Source organism: Pseudophryne corroboree, unplaced genomic scaffold (genome assembly GCF_028390025.1).
Source record: "Pseudophryne corroboree isolate aPseCor3 unplaced genomic scaffold, aPseCor3.hap2 scaffold_488, whole genome shotgun sequence".
NCBI lineage: Eukaryota > Metazoa > Chordata > Amphibia > Anura > Myobatrachidae > Pseudophryne > Pseudophryne corroboree.
In genome coordinates this window covers 362703-375998 of record NW_026970097.1, presented here as the reverse complement: position 1 = coordinate 375998, position 13296 = coordinate 362703, and the positions used below count along the sequence as shown (strand labels likewise).

Below are 13296 nucleotides of genomic sequence, written 5' to 3'. Positions count from 1 at the left end.
TGCTCATTTCAGCTACCTCGGAGTGATAATATGTTGATAGTTCATACTTAGATGATCTCCTTATCAGGCTTCATCTCAACAAATGATCATTTAAAATACCTTACCAAATGTACGATTTCCAAGTTCAGCAGTTATTGCTCAGACTAGAGACAGTCTTGATGCACTTGTGCATTCGACTGTTAGAAAACATGATGCCGTGTTACAGCTATCCAGTTGGGAATATTTCACTCACATCTTTTCAGCTAGACCCTCTCACATAGTGGTCAGTCTTATATACAAATTCATTCTGTTGTTCTGCCAGTTTCTCTACTCTGGTGGCTCCAAACATAATGCTCTCAGTAGGGAACAGGTGCGGAGTTTGGAATTGGAAAATTCTGACGATGAATGTAGATCTCTGAAGGGTGGGAGCAGGTTTCCTGCATTGTCAGTTTCAGGGTCTATGGTTAGACCGAGAATGTTTCCTGTCAATAAATTTCTTAGACCTCTAAGCAATTTTTAACGTTCTCCCACATGCAGTCAACAGACCAGTCTCCGTCTATTCCGGTTCAGGCAGGCAGTGCTGTCGCACACAAAACAGGGATGGCTTTGCGAGAAATGGCTTGTCTTCTAATTTGGCTGAACATTACCAAGTGTTGCTATCAGCAGTGTTCATTCTAGGCGTAGACACCTGGTAAGCAGTTTATCTAAGCGTCAAGATTTTCAACCAGGGGAATTGGGCATTACATCCACAGATGCTGGTCCAGCGGTGGTGTTAGCCACTGGTGAATCTAATGGCATTTCGTCAAAATCATCAGACACACAGATATGTATCCAGGACAAGAGATCCATAGGCAGAGACCGTGGGTGCTCTCACGATAGCGTGGTCATACAGACTCGTGTATCTATTTCCACTATTTCCGCTGCTTCTTCGGTTGGTTAAGCAGATCAATAAATTGTGGTGCCTCTTTGGCTTCGGACACTTTGGTTCTCGAATCTCCGCGGTCTACTCACATATGTTCAGTGGCTGCTTCAATAAGCTCAGACCTTCTGCAACAGGGTCCATTTCTTTATCCCAATTTAGCGCAGCTGCGTTGATGGGGTGTCAGTTGAAACCGCTCTCTTGAGACGAGAGAACATTCCATAGTCAGTTATACCAACCATGTTACGTGTTAGTTACAGTAGCTCATTATCACAGAATGTGGCGAGAATCTCGAAAGTATCCAACATTTTCTTTCAAGTTACCCCATTTTTTACTATATTTACGGACGGGATTAGTTGGAGGAATATATTTAGCAATACTAAAGGTCCAGGTCTCTGTTTTGTCAATTTTCTTTCAGAGTCGTTTTGTCTCTTTTGCCAACAGTTCACACTTACCTGTAAGGTGTCCTTAGAGTTCAACCTCTGTTTATACCACCTACAGCTCCAGGGGACTTGAATTTAGTTTTAGACTTTTTGCAGTCCTCAATTTTTGAACCCTTACAGGTGGATGTTAAGTTTCTCCTAGCCTTAGATTCGGCAAGGCGTGTTTCTGAATTAGGTGCCTTGTCATGCAAAGCACCGTATCTGGTGTTTCATGATGACAGAGCGGAACTTCGGACGAATCCCGCTTTTCTACCAAAGGTAGTATCCTCTTTTCACATAAATTAACCACTCGTAGTTACTGTTTTCTCAGAAGGTTCAGGAACTCCAGCTTCTTTGGATGTGGTTTGCGCGCTTCGAATTTATGTAGCCCGAACATCAACAGTACGTAAACCAGATACATTGTTTGTTCTCTATGATGCAGTTAAGATACGTTGGCCATCTTCCAAACAGACCTTGGCTAGAGAGATTAATCTGACCATTCTTCAAACTTACTTTCATACTAAGTCTACAACCGCCTGCATCGATTTCAGCACATTTCACACGTTCCATGGGAATCTCATGACCAGCAGGTCACGGGGCTTCCACGACGCAACTTTGCCGTGCTGCTACATGGTCGTCAGTGCACGTTTGTGCGCTTTTACAATTTTCATACCTTTTCGGCATCAGCATTTAGCTTTGGCTGTCTAGTGTTACAGGTGCCACACAGCTCTCTCACCCAATGGAGAAACTTTGGTACGTCCCAAGAGTACTCCATTGACCCCTAGTGGATTAAAAAGAAAGTAGGATTTTGGTACTTACCAGATAAATCCTTTTCTTTGAATCCATAGGGGGCACTGGATGCCCTCCCAGAGCAATTTCACCTGTCTTGTGGTAAGTTTAGTTTATCTTATGGAACACATTATCACCTGCTTGTTTGAATGTTAAGGTGACTGTTATCCGTGGTCGTTTCAACTATCTAGTTGTTCGTTAGGTTATAATATTATATGTAATTCTCCATTGTTCATCCTCTCTTTCGTTCCTGTTCGGCTCAGCAAAAAACACTGAGGCATCTTGGGAGTATGGAGGGGAAGGAGGGTTACACATTTAAATGTGTCTATCCCTGCTATCGCAGCATCCATACCCCAAGAGGTATCCGTTCACATGGTCGACCATGTTATGGTTGACAGTCATTAGGTCGACCACTATTGGTTGACATTGACATGGTCGACATGAGTCTTTTAACTTTTTTTTCTTTTGGGGAACTTTTCCATACTTTACGATCCACGTGGACTACGATTGGAACTGTAATCTGTGCCGAGCGTAGCGGTAGCGGAGCGAAGGCACCATGCCCGAAGCATGGCGAGCGAAGCGAGCCATGCGAGGGGACGCGGTGCACTAATTGGGGTTCCCAGTCACTTTACGCAAAAAAAACGACACCAAAAAAAGTAAAAAAACTCATGTTGACCTTTTCATGTGTTGACCATTTTCATGTGTCGACCATGTGTCCATGTCGACCATGTCAATGTCGACCAATAGTGGTCGACCTAATGACTGTCGACCATAACATGGTCGATCATTCATACCGGAACCACCCCAAGAGTATTCCAGTGCCCTCTATGGATTCAAAGAAAAGGATTTATCTGGTAAGTACCAAAATCCTATTTTGATACCAAATCCTAAAACTAATGGAGCCTTCAAATGGACACTTGAACAATGTGTCAGGGACAAAAAAACACATGGATTGCTAAAACCATTTTCGCAGATTTTGAGGCATTTTCCCCTGATGCCTTTTCAAAGGGCATTGGTGAAAAAGCATTCAAAACGGGCCACAATTGAATACTCAGTGGGGTGAATTAATTAGTTCCGAAATGATCGGAGCTAATTGCATCCCCCCCCTATAGCTATTAACCACTTAACTGACGATTTTTTCCCCCAAAAAACCAACTCAGAAATTGTCTGTTTTTTTTTATCAGTAAATTATGTGAAGAACATGAATTTAACCCTATTTAATGATTTTAGTTTAAATAATAAAAAAAAAGTTTTATTTTACAAATCATTTTTTAAACATCGGTCGGGAACATCGTGACCATCGGTAACATTGTGATTTTACCTTTTAGAGCCCGGACAGCCTGCAGGTACACAGGTGGGGGCTGGGGGTAGCTTGGGGGGGGCTTCTTTTACACTTCCCCAGCCGCAGCTATTGTCTGCAGCCACTGGGGGGGGGGGGGGGATCCTGCCGTGCTGACCGATCAGCAATGGTTGGCAGCACAGTAACACCGTGGGAAGGGTGCAGGGGGGTAGAGGGACCTTCTGGCACCTCTTGCAGCAGCAGCGGAGGGAAGTTTCCCTTCCCTGCCGCTGCTAGCACTGTTTATCTGACTGGTCGCATCCTGCCTGGTGTGGTCGCATCTGATGCAACCATGCCGGGCAAGTTGTTAAACAAAAACAGACATGCACAGATGTGTCTTCATACTGTACATTTAGCCTGAAAACGCCACACAGCAGCTTCCTGGTGTGAGTGAGCTGGTCACATGTAACTCCACTAGCATCAGGTGTCTTTTTTGCCATGCGTCTTATTTGCAATATGATGCAACTAGTATGCACACGGAGATACTGATTAATTTGATATGCAACACTTGTATATCTGTGTACAATTGATGCTGTATATAAAGCGATACTGCACTTGACATGCAGAAAACCTGCAGCCACTGCACTTCAACTGAGTTTCTGAATATACGTATGCACACAGATATACAAGTGTCGCATATCACATCTCCTGGTACATCCTAGCTGCATCTCATTGAGACTAAGACACATTTTTGGCAAAAAGATGCCTTACACTTGGTACAGTATGTCTCACGGGACCTGGGGAGCCAGGAAGGGCTTATGGCGCAACTGTAGCAAAGATCTATGTGGACACATCTATAGGTAAGAAATGCCATACAAAAGTTTAATTCCATTAGTGTTGGTTACACTCAAAAATTCAATCAAATTTCTTTCCTTTAATAACAAAAAACATTACAGAAGGCAGATGTTTTTACAAGAATCCACATTCTCTGAGCCTGTCCAATGAAACTGTCATAGTGCAAGTGGAAAGCTGCTTGCAGATCAGAGGAAAAGTTGCTCAATATAGAAAAAAAAAAAAAAATAAGTGCTTGTTCCAAGTATCTGACACAACTCGTAGGATATCTCAAACTATATTGCTCCTGGTGAAAGCAGTTAAAAGAATGTGATATAATTTACACTAAGGACAGCAATTCAGAGAGCTAAAACAATGTAGTCTCTATATTAAACAGACTAACCTATTACCTAGACAAGTGAAAAATGGTACAGTCCACAAAATAGCTGTCTGCTCACTTTTATGCAATTGGGATTTATTTTTTTAGAAAGCATTCCATTGTAACCAGACTAATCACAACACACTACTGGATAGATTAAGGCTTCAGTAAATTTGGTTTCAGACAAACTGTATAGTATTATAATTAGGTCTTTGGAAACACAAACACAGTTAACTGTTGAATAAGGATTAATAGTTCAGTGTTTCTTAAAGTAATCTATAAGCGCATCCAGCAATTCCTGCTTTTTACCACCCTTCAGCCCATAAACCCGACATGATTCCTTAAGCACTGGTACAGTTAATTTTCCCAGGGTGCCATTCTTCACATAGGCTCTAAGTTCTGCTTCAGAGAGAGCAGTGTCAGTCTTGGCTTTCTTTTCAGCCTGGCCATCCCCACCACCTGTAAAATAACAAAATAAACTTTTAAAACTCAATTACACAGGGATATATACGTCTTGTTGACAACCATTATTTGGACCCCAGAGCAGTTGCGCGCGCGTGTCTCTCTCTCTGGTTTATTATTTATGATCCTCCACATCAGTACTAGCACCTACCCTATATTGGGCATTTTCCCATTTGGGATGTGTATATGCAGAAGTCATTTTTGGGCAAATTTTTTTCATTCTTGTTAAAGCAAACAAAATAAAACCAGTATGTGGCTGATATGGGCAATGCAAATTTTGATGCATGGATAGCTGTGGATGCAATAAATAAATGTCCTATATATATATATATATATATATATATATATATATGTTCAGTCTAATAACTAGCATGAGAGCTGCAATGTCTCTTCCCTGTGAATAGGCAATGAAAAAGAATTCACATATTACCACACTTGGGCCCCGACTCATAGTTGTACTCGAAAGCCGCCACAGATACAATTTCTGACTCAGAGGATGTGTGAAAATATTCTAATGTAACAGCCGCAGGGATTTGCATAGAAACGCCGACCAGAGCCTTCGCAGCTGCCCTCACCTGCGTACACATTTGCGGCATCCACGCAGATCAGGCAAACATTGAATTCCTGCGTGAGTCTGTAGTCACTCAGAATGGCTGACGCAATTGATACGCCATAGCAGCTGCCATTCCTGCATACATGATCGCAGTCTGCAGCTGATGCACACCCCAAAAACAGTCCTGACATGCACGTGTTTTTGCCACCACTCTCCGTTACCTCCCACAAAACGGACTCTCTCTGGCTATCACTTGCGAATGAATCCTGACTGCGTCCATAATCGCAATTGAATCGCTGCATATGCGCAGACCACTGATAATCGCACAACTGCGTGATCACTGATCAGAAGAGCACACAACTATGAACCGGAAAAATTGTAGCTCACTTGACAAAAAAATGACCATTAGATAACACAAGGGAGTACCCAAACATGGGTATGTTATCCAGCAAGACGTCCTTTAATGAGGTGGTAAATTTGGTTATGAGGTTTAACATTTAAGATATTACAACCTGGGGACAGTTTGGTTAGGAGATACCGCATAGATGAGAAACTGTATGCAAACCCATGAATGAGTCAAGTCTCCCAAAAAGTGTGCGGTTGTGGCTTGTGTTTTACAGTACCTTGTTTTCTTTTCACGGCCTTGCCCTCTGGGTTGTAGCCAGGTGGATAGACTAGCTCTTTAAACTCTTCTGCGAGACTTCCTAAACGTTTATCAATCATCTCAACCTTTGGCACTAGAAGTAAAATGAAATTGTATGAAGACAAAATCATCCTGCAAAACACCACCCCAAGACACTGTTCCACTTGGTGACATTTTCAAAGTTACATTTTCACGTCTTAAGAAACTTTACTAAAGACTATGCGAAATGTAAAATGTGGAGAGAGAAGGTGGAAACACAAAGCCCTCCACAGCATAAACACAGGGTGGTCTATTTATCAATAATCGCATACTCAATGAGCTCTGGATGCGATATTAGCACCCAGACTATCATTGCAGGATGCGATTACACAGGCAGTATGTTTCATTCTACATCTACATGGGCTCCGAAAGTGGTTTTCTTGCTCCAGGACCACCTCACCAGCCTGCATCAGCTGCCGGCTCCTGTGACTGCGCTGGGAGAGAGATCAGACGTGCAGGTTTCCTGATGTATTGCAGCTCACCATCTTGCAGCCCACTAATCTACTTGGCCGCGCTGCATCTATCCAGTCAAGCCCATTCACCCCACCGCATGTGGACAAGTGTGGCACCAGCCACATCCGGCAGTATAGGCTGTGGTAGGAGACAATCGGACTGGCAGCTTCTTTTGCAGCAGCCTGTTTTATTTCACTTTACTCTTAATGTTACATCCCCTTCCTCCCCATATTTGCTCTCGCTGTTATAATTTTGATCTTTTGTATTGCAGGACTCATTTTTATACTGTACTTGACAGTACTTAAATATTGTCTTTTGCCACGTTGTTTTGCTCTTCTCTTATATTTTGATAAATGCCTATCCATTCATACAGGTGTTGACTATTACACGTATCAGTTTTCACAAATATGCCTTGTATGGCTTATCTCACACAGTGTAATCATCGCAGTGCGCCCAACATGGCTGATTCCCCTGGTACACTAGTGGATAGGAAAAAAAATACATGGACCTGAAGGTTATGTTGGAGGCCTATTTTTAATGTTCAGACGCTGCAATCACCCCATGTTGTGTCATTTCTTCTAGGCGTGACCTAACCCACCCAGGGTAATTCTAGTAGTGCGCCCAACACGGCTGCCTCATCTGGTACGCTCGTGGATGGGATAAAAAAATACATGGACCTGAAGGTTATGATGGGGGCCTATTTTTAATGTTCAGACGCTGCAGTCACCCCATGTTGTGTCATTTCTTCTAGGTGTGACCTAACCCACCCAGGGTAATTCTAGTAGTGCGCCCAACACGGCTGCCTCATCTGGTATGCTCGTGGATGGGATAAAAAAAATACATGGACCTGAAGGTTATGTTGGAGGCCTATTTTTAATGTTCAGACGCTGCAGTCACCCCATGTTGTGTCATTTCTTCTAGGTGTGACCTAACCCACCCAGGGTAATTCTAGTAGTGCGCCCAACACGGCTGCCTCATCTGGTATGCTCGTGGATGGGATAAAAAAAATACATGGACCTGAAGGTTATGATGGGGGCTTATTTTTAATGTTCAGACGCTGCAATCACCCCATGTTATGTCATTTCTTCTAGGCGTGACCTAACCCACCCAGGGTAATTCTAGTAGTGCGCCCAACATGGCTGCCTCATCTGACACCCTCTTGGATGGGATGAAAAATACATGGACCTGAAGGTTATGTTGGGGGCCTATTTTTAATGTTCAGACGCTGCAATCACCCCATGTTGTGTCATTTCTTCTAGGCGTGACCTAACCCATGCCCAGGGTAATTCTAGTAGTGCGCCCAACACGGCTGCCTCATCTGGTATGCTCGTGGATGGGATAAAAAAATACATGGACCTGAAGGTTATGATGGGGGCTTATTTTTAATGTTCAGACGCTGCAATCACCCCATGTTATGTCATTTCTTCTAGGCGTGACCTAACCCACCCAGGGTAATTCTAGTAGTGCGCCCAACATGGCTGCCTCATCTGACACCCTCTTGGATGGGATGAAAAATACATGGACCTGAAGGTTATGTTGGGGACCTATTTTTAATGTTCAGACGCTGCAATCATCCCATTTGGTGTCATTTCTTCTAGGCGTGATTTATCCCACCCATGGTAATACTAAGTAGTACGCCCAACACGGCTGCCTCATCTGGTACCTTTCATGGGTGAAATATATAACCAGAGGAAGTTACTACTCAAAACGTCTGCACCAATGCAGTATGCTTATTGTGCTCTCTAGAATATTTTTCTACTTGCTGTATTACTAAATCCTTTGTACCATATGCTATATGTCTTTGATGCCTGTAAAGCGCCTTGAGTCCTATGGGAGAAACAGCGCTATATAAATAAAATTATTATTTCAGCAGAACCCAGATTTTTCAGATGGGAGGCTTTTCATCCTTTCACATATGAAGACGGGAAAGACACCGTTTTGATGGCCTCCTCATTGATTCAGCACTATACAAAAAACACTTAGTTACTCTGATGCTATCACTAAATTTCCTTTTAACGGAGTGTTAGGCCTTTCCTTCTGTCAAGCCCAATATAATGTTAACAAGGTTTTAAAATAGATACCAGCTGGTGACTGGGACAACCCTCGGACAATCTTCTAATGAGACCCCCCTACAACTTACGGGTTTTTAAGGACACCTCTAGATCACTCAGCCCTTAAGTTAGGTACACACTTTACAATTATCTGCAAAAAGAAAGAATATATTTGAAAGGCGCTGACTACTGCTACTCACATCACACCACAATTGTCACCTAATGATTACACTCGCTACCACAAGGAGGAGCTGACCCTCAAAGAATGCACAACCTACAAAAACAAAACTGAGGAGGAGTATTGCCTAGACACCAGATGACAATGGGTCAATCAAAAAGTTTGGAATTCATAATTTTAAAATACATGTTAATTAGAAATTGAGAAACTGAAAAATTCAAAAAGCTGACAAGACAATTATTAGTAAGTAGTCATTCTTAATTTAACCTGATATGAGCTCTTAGTCAGATCTAGAGTGTATTACTCATAACAGTCACAAGCTGGGGGTTAATAAACCAGCAAGGTTGTTAGTGTCAGAAATAATAGGATTTCAATTATCTACCGGTAAATCCTTTTCTCGTAGTCCGTAGAGGATACTGGGTATCCATTTAATACGGGTGGTCTTCTGTATGCCGGCGGTCGGGCTCCCGGCGCTCAGTAAACCGGCGCCGGGAGCCCGACAGCCGGCATACCGACACTTATTCTCCCTCGTGGGGGTCCACGACCCCCCTAGAGGGAGAATAAAATAGTGTGGCTCATTTGCGCTCGCCACACTGTCGGTAAGCCGGCGGTCGGGCTCCCGGCGCCGGTATGCTGGTCGCCGGGAGCCCGACCGCCGGCAATCCGTAGTGAACCCATTTAATACCATGGGGTATAGACGGGTCCACTAGGAGCCTTGGACACTTTAGGAATTTGATAGTGTGCGCTGGCTCCTCCCTCTATGCCCCCCTACCAGACTCAGTCTAGGAAACTGTGCCCGAGGAGACGGACATACTTTGAGAGAAGGATAGATAAGGAAAGTGGAGAGATTACGCACCACTACACAGAACAATAGGAAAGCCATAAAATATGAACAGCAACAGCTGAACAAACCAGAATACTTAACCAAGTAACAGTGCAGGACGAACGAAGCACCGGGCGGGGGCGCCCAGTATCCTCTATAGACTACGAGAATAGGATTTCTGAGTACCATGGGGAAGAACAAAAGCTCCCAAACCGGTTGGGAGTGCTGAGGTTCCTGCAGAAATGACAAGACCAAACTGAAGGTCCTCAGAGGCCAAAGTACTGAACTTGTAAAACTTTGCAAACATGTTCGAAACTGATCAAGTAGCTGCTTGGCAGAGCTGTAAAGCCGAGACACCCCGGGCAGCCGCTCAAGAAGAACCCACCGACCTAGTAGAGTGGGCTTGTACAGATTTTGGAACCGGCAATCCTGCTGAGCATGCTGGATAGTGAGCCTAATCCAGCGTGCGATGGACTGCTTTGAAGCAGGAGACCCAATTTTATTGGGATCAGAGAATGAACAGCGAGTCAGATTTTCTGTGACGAGCTGTTTTCTTTACATACACCTTCAAAGCCCTCACAACATCCAAAGACTTTGAAGTAGCAGAGGTGTCCGTCACAGGCGGAACCACAATAGGTTGGTTGATGTGAAAAGTGGACACCACCTTAGGAACAAATTGCTGACAAGTTCTGAGTTCAGCTCTGTCCTCATGGAAAATTAAGTAAGGACTCTTGTGAGACAACGCCCCTAGCTCCGACACACGTCTTGCTGAGGCCAAGGCCAACAGTGTGACGGTCTTCCACGTAAGGTACTTTACGTCAACCTCCTATAACGGTCCTAACCAGTCTGACTGGAGGAACTGCAGCACCAAACTGAGATCCCAAGGTGCCGTGGGAGGCACCAAGGGAGGCTGGATGTGCAGAACACCTTTCAAGAACGTCTGGTCTTCACGGAGAGAAGCCAATTGTTTCTGAAAGAAAATAGACAAAGCCGAAATCTGGACTTTAATAGAGCCTAGGCGTATGCCCACATCCACTCCCGATTGCAGAAAAAAGCAGGAAACGTCCAAGATGAAATTCCACCGCGGAATATGATCTGCTCTTACACCAAGAGACGTACTTCTTCCACATACGGTGGTAATGTTTTGACGTTACCCCATTCCTGGGTTGGATCATAGTCGGGATGACCTTGCCAGGAATCCCTCTCTTGGCTAGAATCAGCCGTTCAACTTCCATGCCATTAAACGTAGCCACGGTAAGTCTTGATAGACGAACGGGCCCTGTTGCAGAAGATCCTCGGAAGAGGTAGAGGCCATGGATCTTCTATCAGCACCTCGAGAAGATGCGCGTACCAGGCCAGTCTGGAGCAGTGAGGATTGCTTGAACCTTTTCCCTCTTTATTCTTTGTAGAATTCTTGGGATCAGAGGAAGAGGAGGAAACACGTACACCATTTGGTAGACCCACAGAGTTGTCAGAGCGTCTACCGCCACTGCTTATCTTGTCAGGCCATCATGTCGATCTGTGTATATCCCCGCCAACGTGTCAACCACCAGAACACCTCCGGGTGGAGGCCCCACTCCCCTAGGCGCAGTTCGTGTCTGCTGAGGAAGTCTGCATCCCAGTTGTCTACTCACGCAATGAAGACCGCCACAGCGCGTTTTTCCGTACAGAGGAGAATTCTTGACACCTCTGACATTGCTGCTCTGCTTTTCATTCCGCCCTGTCGGTTTATGTACGTTACCGCCGTTACATTGTCCAACTGGACCTGAGTGGCCTGATTCCGAAGTAGAGATGAGGCCTGCAGAAGGGCGTTGTAGACTGCCCTGAGTTACAAGATGTGTATTGGAAGGACGACTTCCCGACTTGACCATCTTCCTTGAAACTGCACCCTCTGGGTGACTGCTCCCCAACCTCTGAGGCTTGCGTCTGTGGTTAGCAGAATCCAATTCTGAATCCCGAATCTCCGACCCTTGACGAGGTGAGAAGTCTGTAGCCACCACAGAAGGGAGGTTCTGGCTCTTGACGACAGACAGATCCTCTAGTGCATGTAAAGATGCGATCCGGACCATCTGTCCAACAGATCCAGCTGGAAGAGCCTCGCATGAAACCTTCCGTACTGAAGCACCTCGTAAGAGGCCACCATTTTCCCCAGAAGACGAATGCACAGATGCAGCGAGATCCGGGTTGGCTTCAGGACAGCCCAAATCATCGACTGGATTTCCATAGCCTTCTCCAAGGGAAGGAACACTCTCTGAGGCTCTGTGTCCAGTATAATTCCCAGGAAGGAGAGCCTCTGCGACGGTACCAGGTGAGATTTTGGCAAGTTCAGAATCCACCCGTGATCCAAGAGTAGTCTGGTTGAGAGGCCAATGCTGTCCAACAACCGCTCCCTGGACGGTGCCTTTATCAGAAGATCGTCCAGGTACGGAATTATGTTCACTCCATGTTTGCGGAGTAGAAACATTATCTCCGCCGCCACCTTGGTGAACACTCTCTGTGCAGTGGAGAGACCAAATGGCAGGGTCTGGAACTGGTAGTGGCAGTCCTGCAGTGCAAACCGTAGATAAGCCTGATGGGGCGGCCAGATCGGAATGTGAAGGTACGCATCCTTGATATCCAGAGACACTAGGAATTCCCCCTCCTCCAGACCTGAGATCACTGCTCTCAGAGATTCCATCTTGAATTTGAACACTCGTAAGTACAGGTTCAACGACTTGAGGTTCAAAATCGGTCTTACCGAACCGTCCGGTTTCAGTACTACAAACAAGTTGGAATAATATCCCTTGTTTTGCAGATGAGGTGGAACTGGAACAATGACCTGAGTCTGTACCAGTTTTTGAATGGCATCCTATAAGGTTATACTTGCTTCCTGTGAAACTGGTAAGCCTGATTTGAAGAATCTGTGAGGTGGGTGCTCCTGAAACTCCAGTCTGTAGCCCTGGGAAATAAGATCTATGACCCAGGGATCCTGGCAAAATGTTGTACAGATGTGACTGAAAATTTTTAGTCGGGCTCCCACCTGCCAGCCTTCCAGGCATCGCGGTCCACCGTCATGCAGAAGGCTTTGAGGAAGCAGAGCTGTTCCTGTGAACCGGCAGATGCTGGTTTTCGTGGTTTACCTCTAGCGCCTCTGGTGGCTGTAGAAGAACCTCTGGTTTTGACCTTAAACTTGGCATTCCAAAAGGACTGTAGATTAGGTCCTGAGTAGGCCTTCCTGGCTGGGATAGCTGCAGAAGGAAGATACATGGACTTACTCGCAGTAGCTTTGGAGTTCATCTCCAAATAAGGCCTCTCCTGTGAAGGGTAGGCCTTCCACGTCTTTCCTGGAGTCCACGTCAGCAGTCCACTGGCGTAGCCATAAGTCTCTGCGTGCTGACACTGCCATAGCTGTGGTGCGTGCATTAAGCAATCCTATTTCTTTTATGGCTTCCACCATAAAATTCGCAGAGTCCTGTATATGTTGCAGAAGTAAAAAAAAATCTCCCACTGAGTCAAG

General features: G+C 45.0%; 1 pseudogene; it reads right to left on the bottom strand.

Annotated features, from left to right (window-relative positions):
• Positions 1–4245: 4245 nt before the first annotated feature.
• The window catches only part of LOC135029486 (X-ray repair cross-complementing protein 5-like), a 127596-nt pseudogene continuing 118545 nt past the window's right edge, over positions 4246–13296 (bottom strand).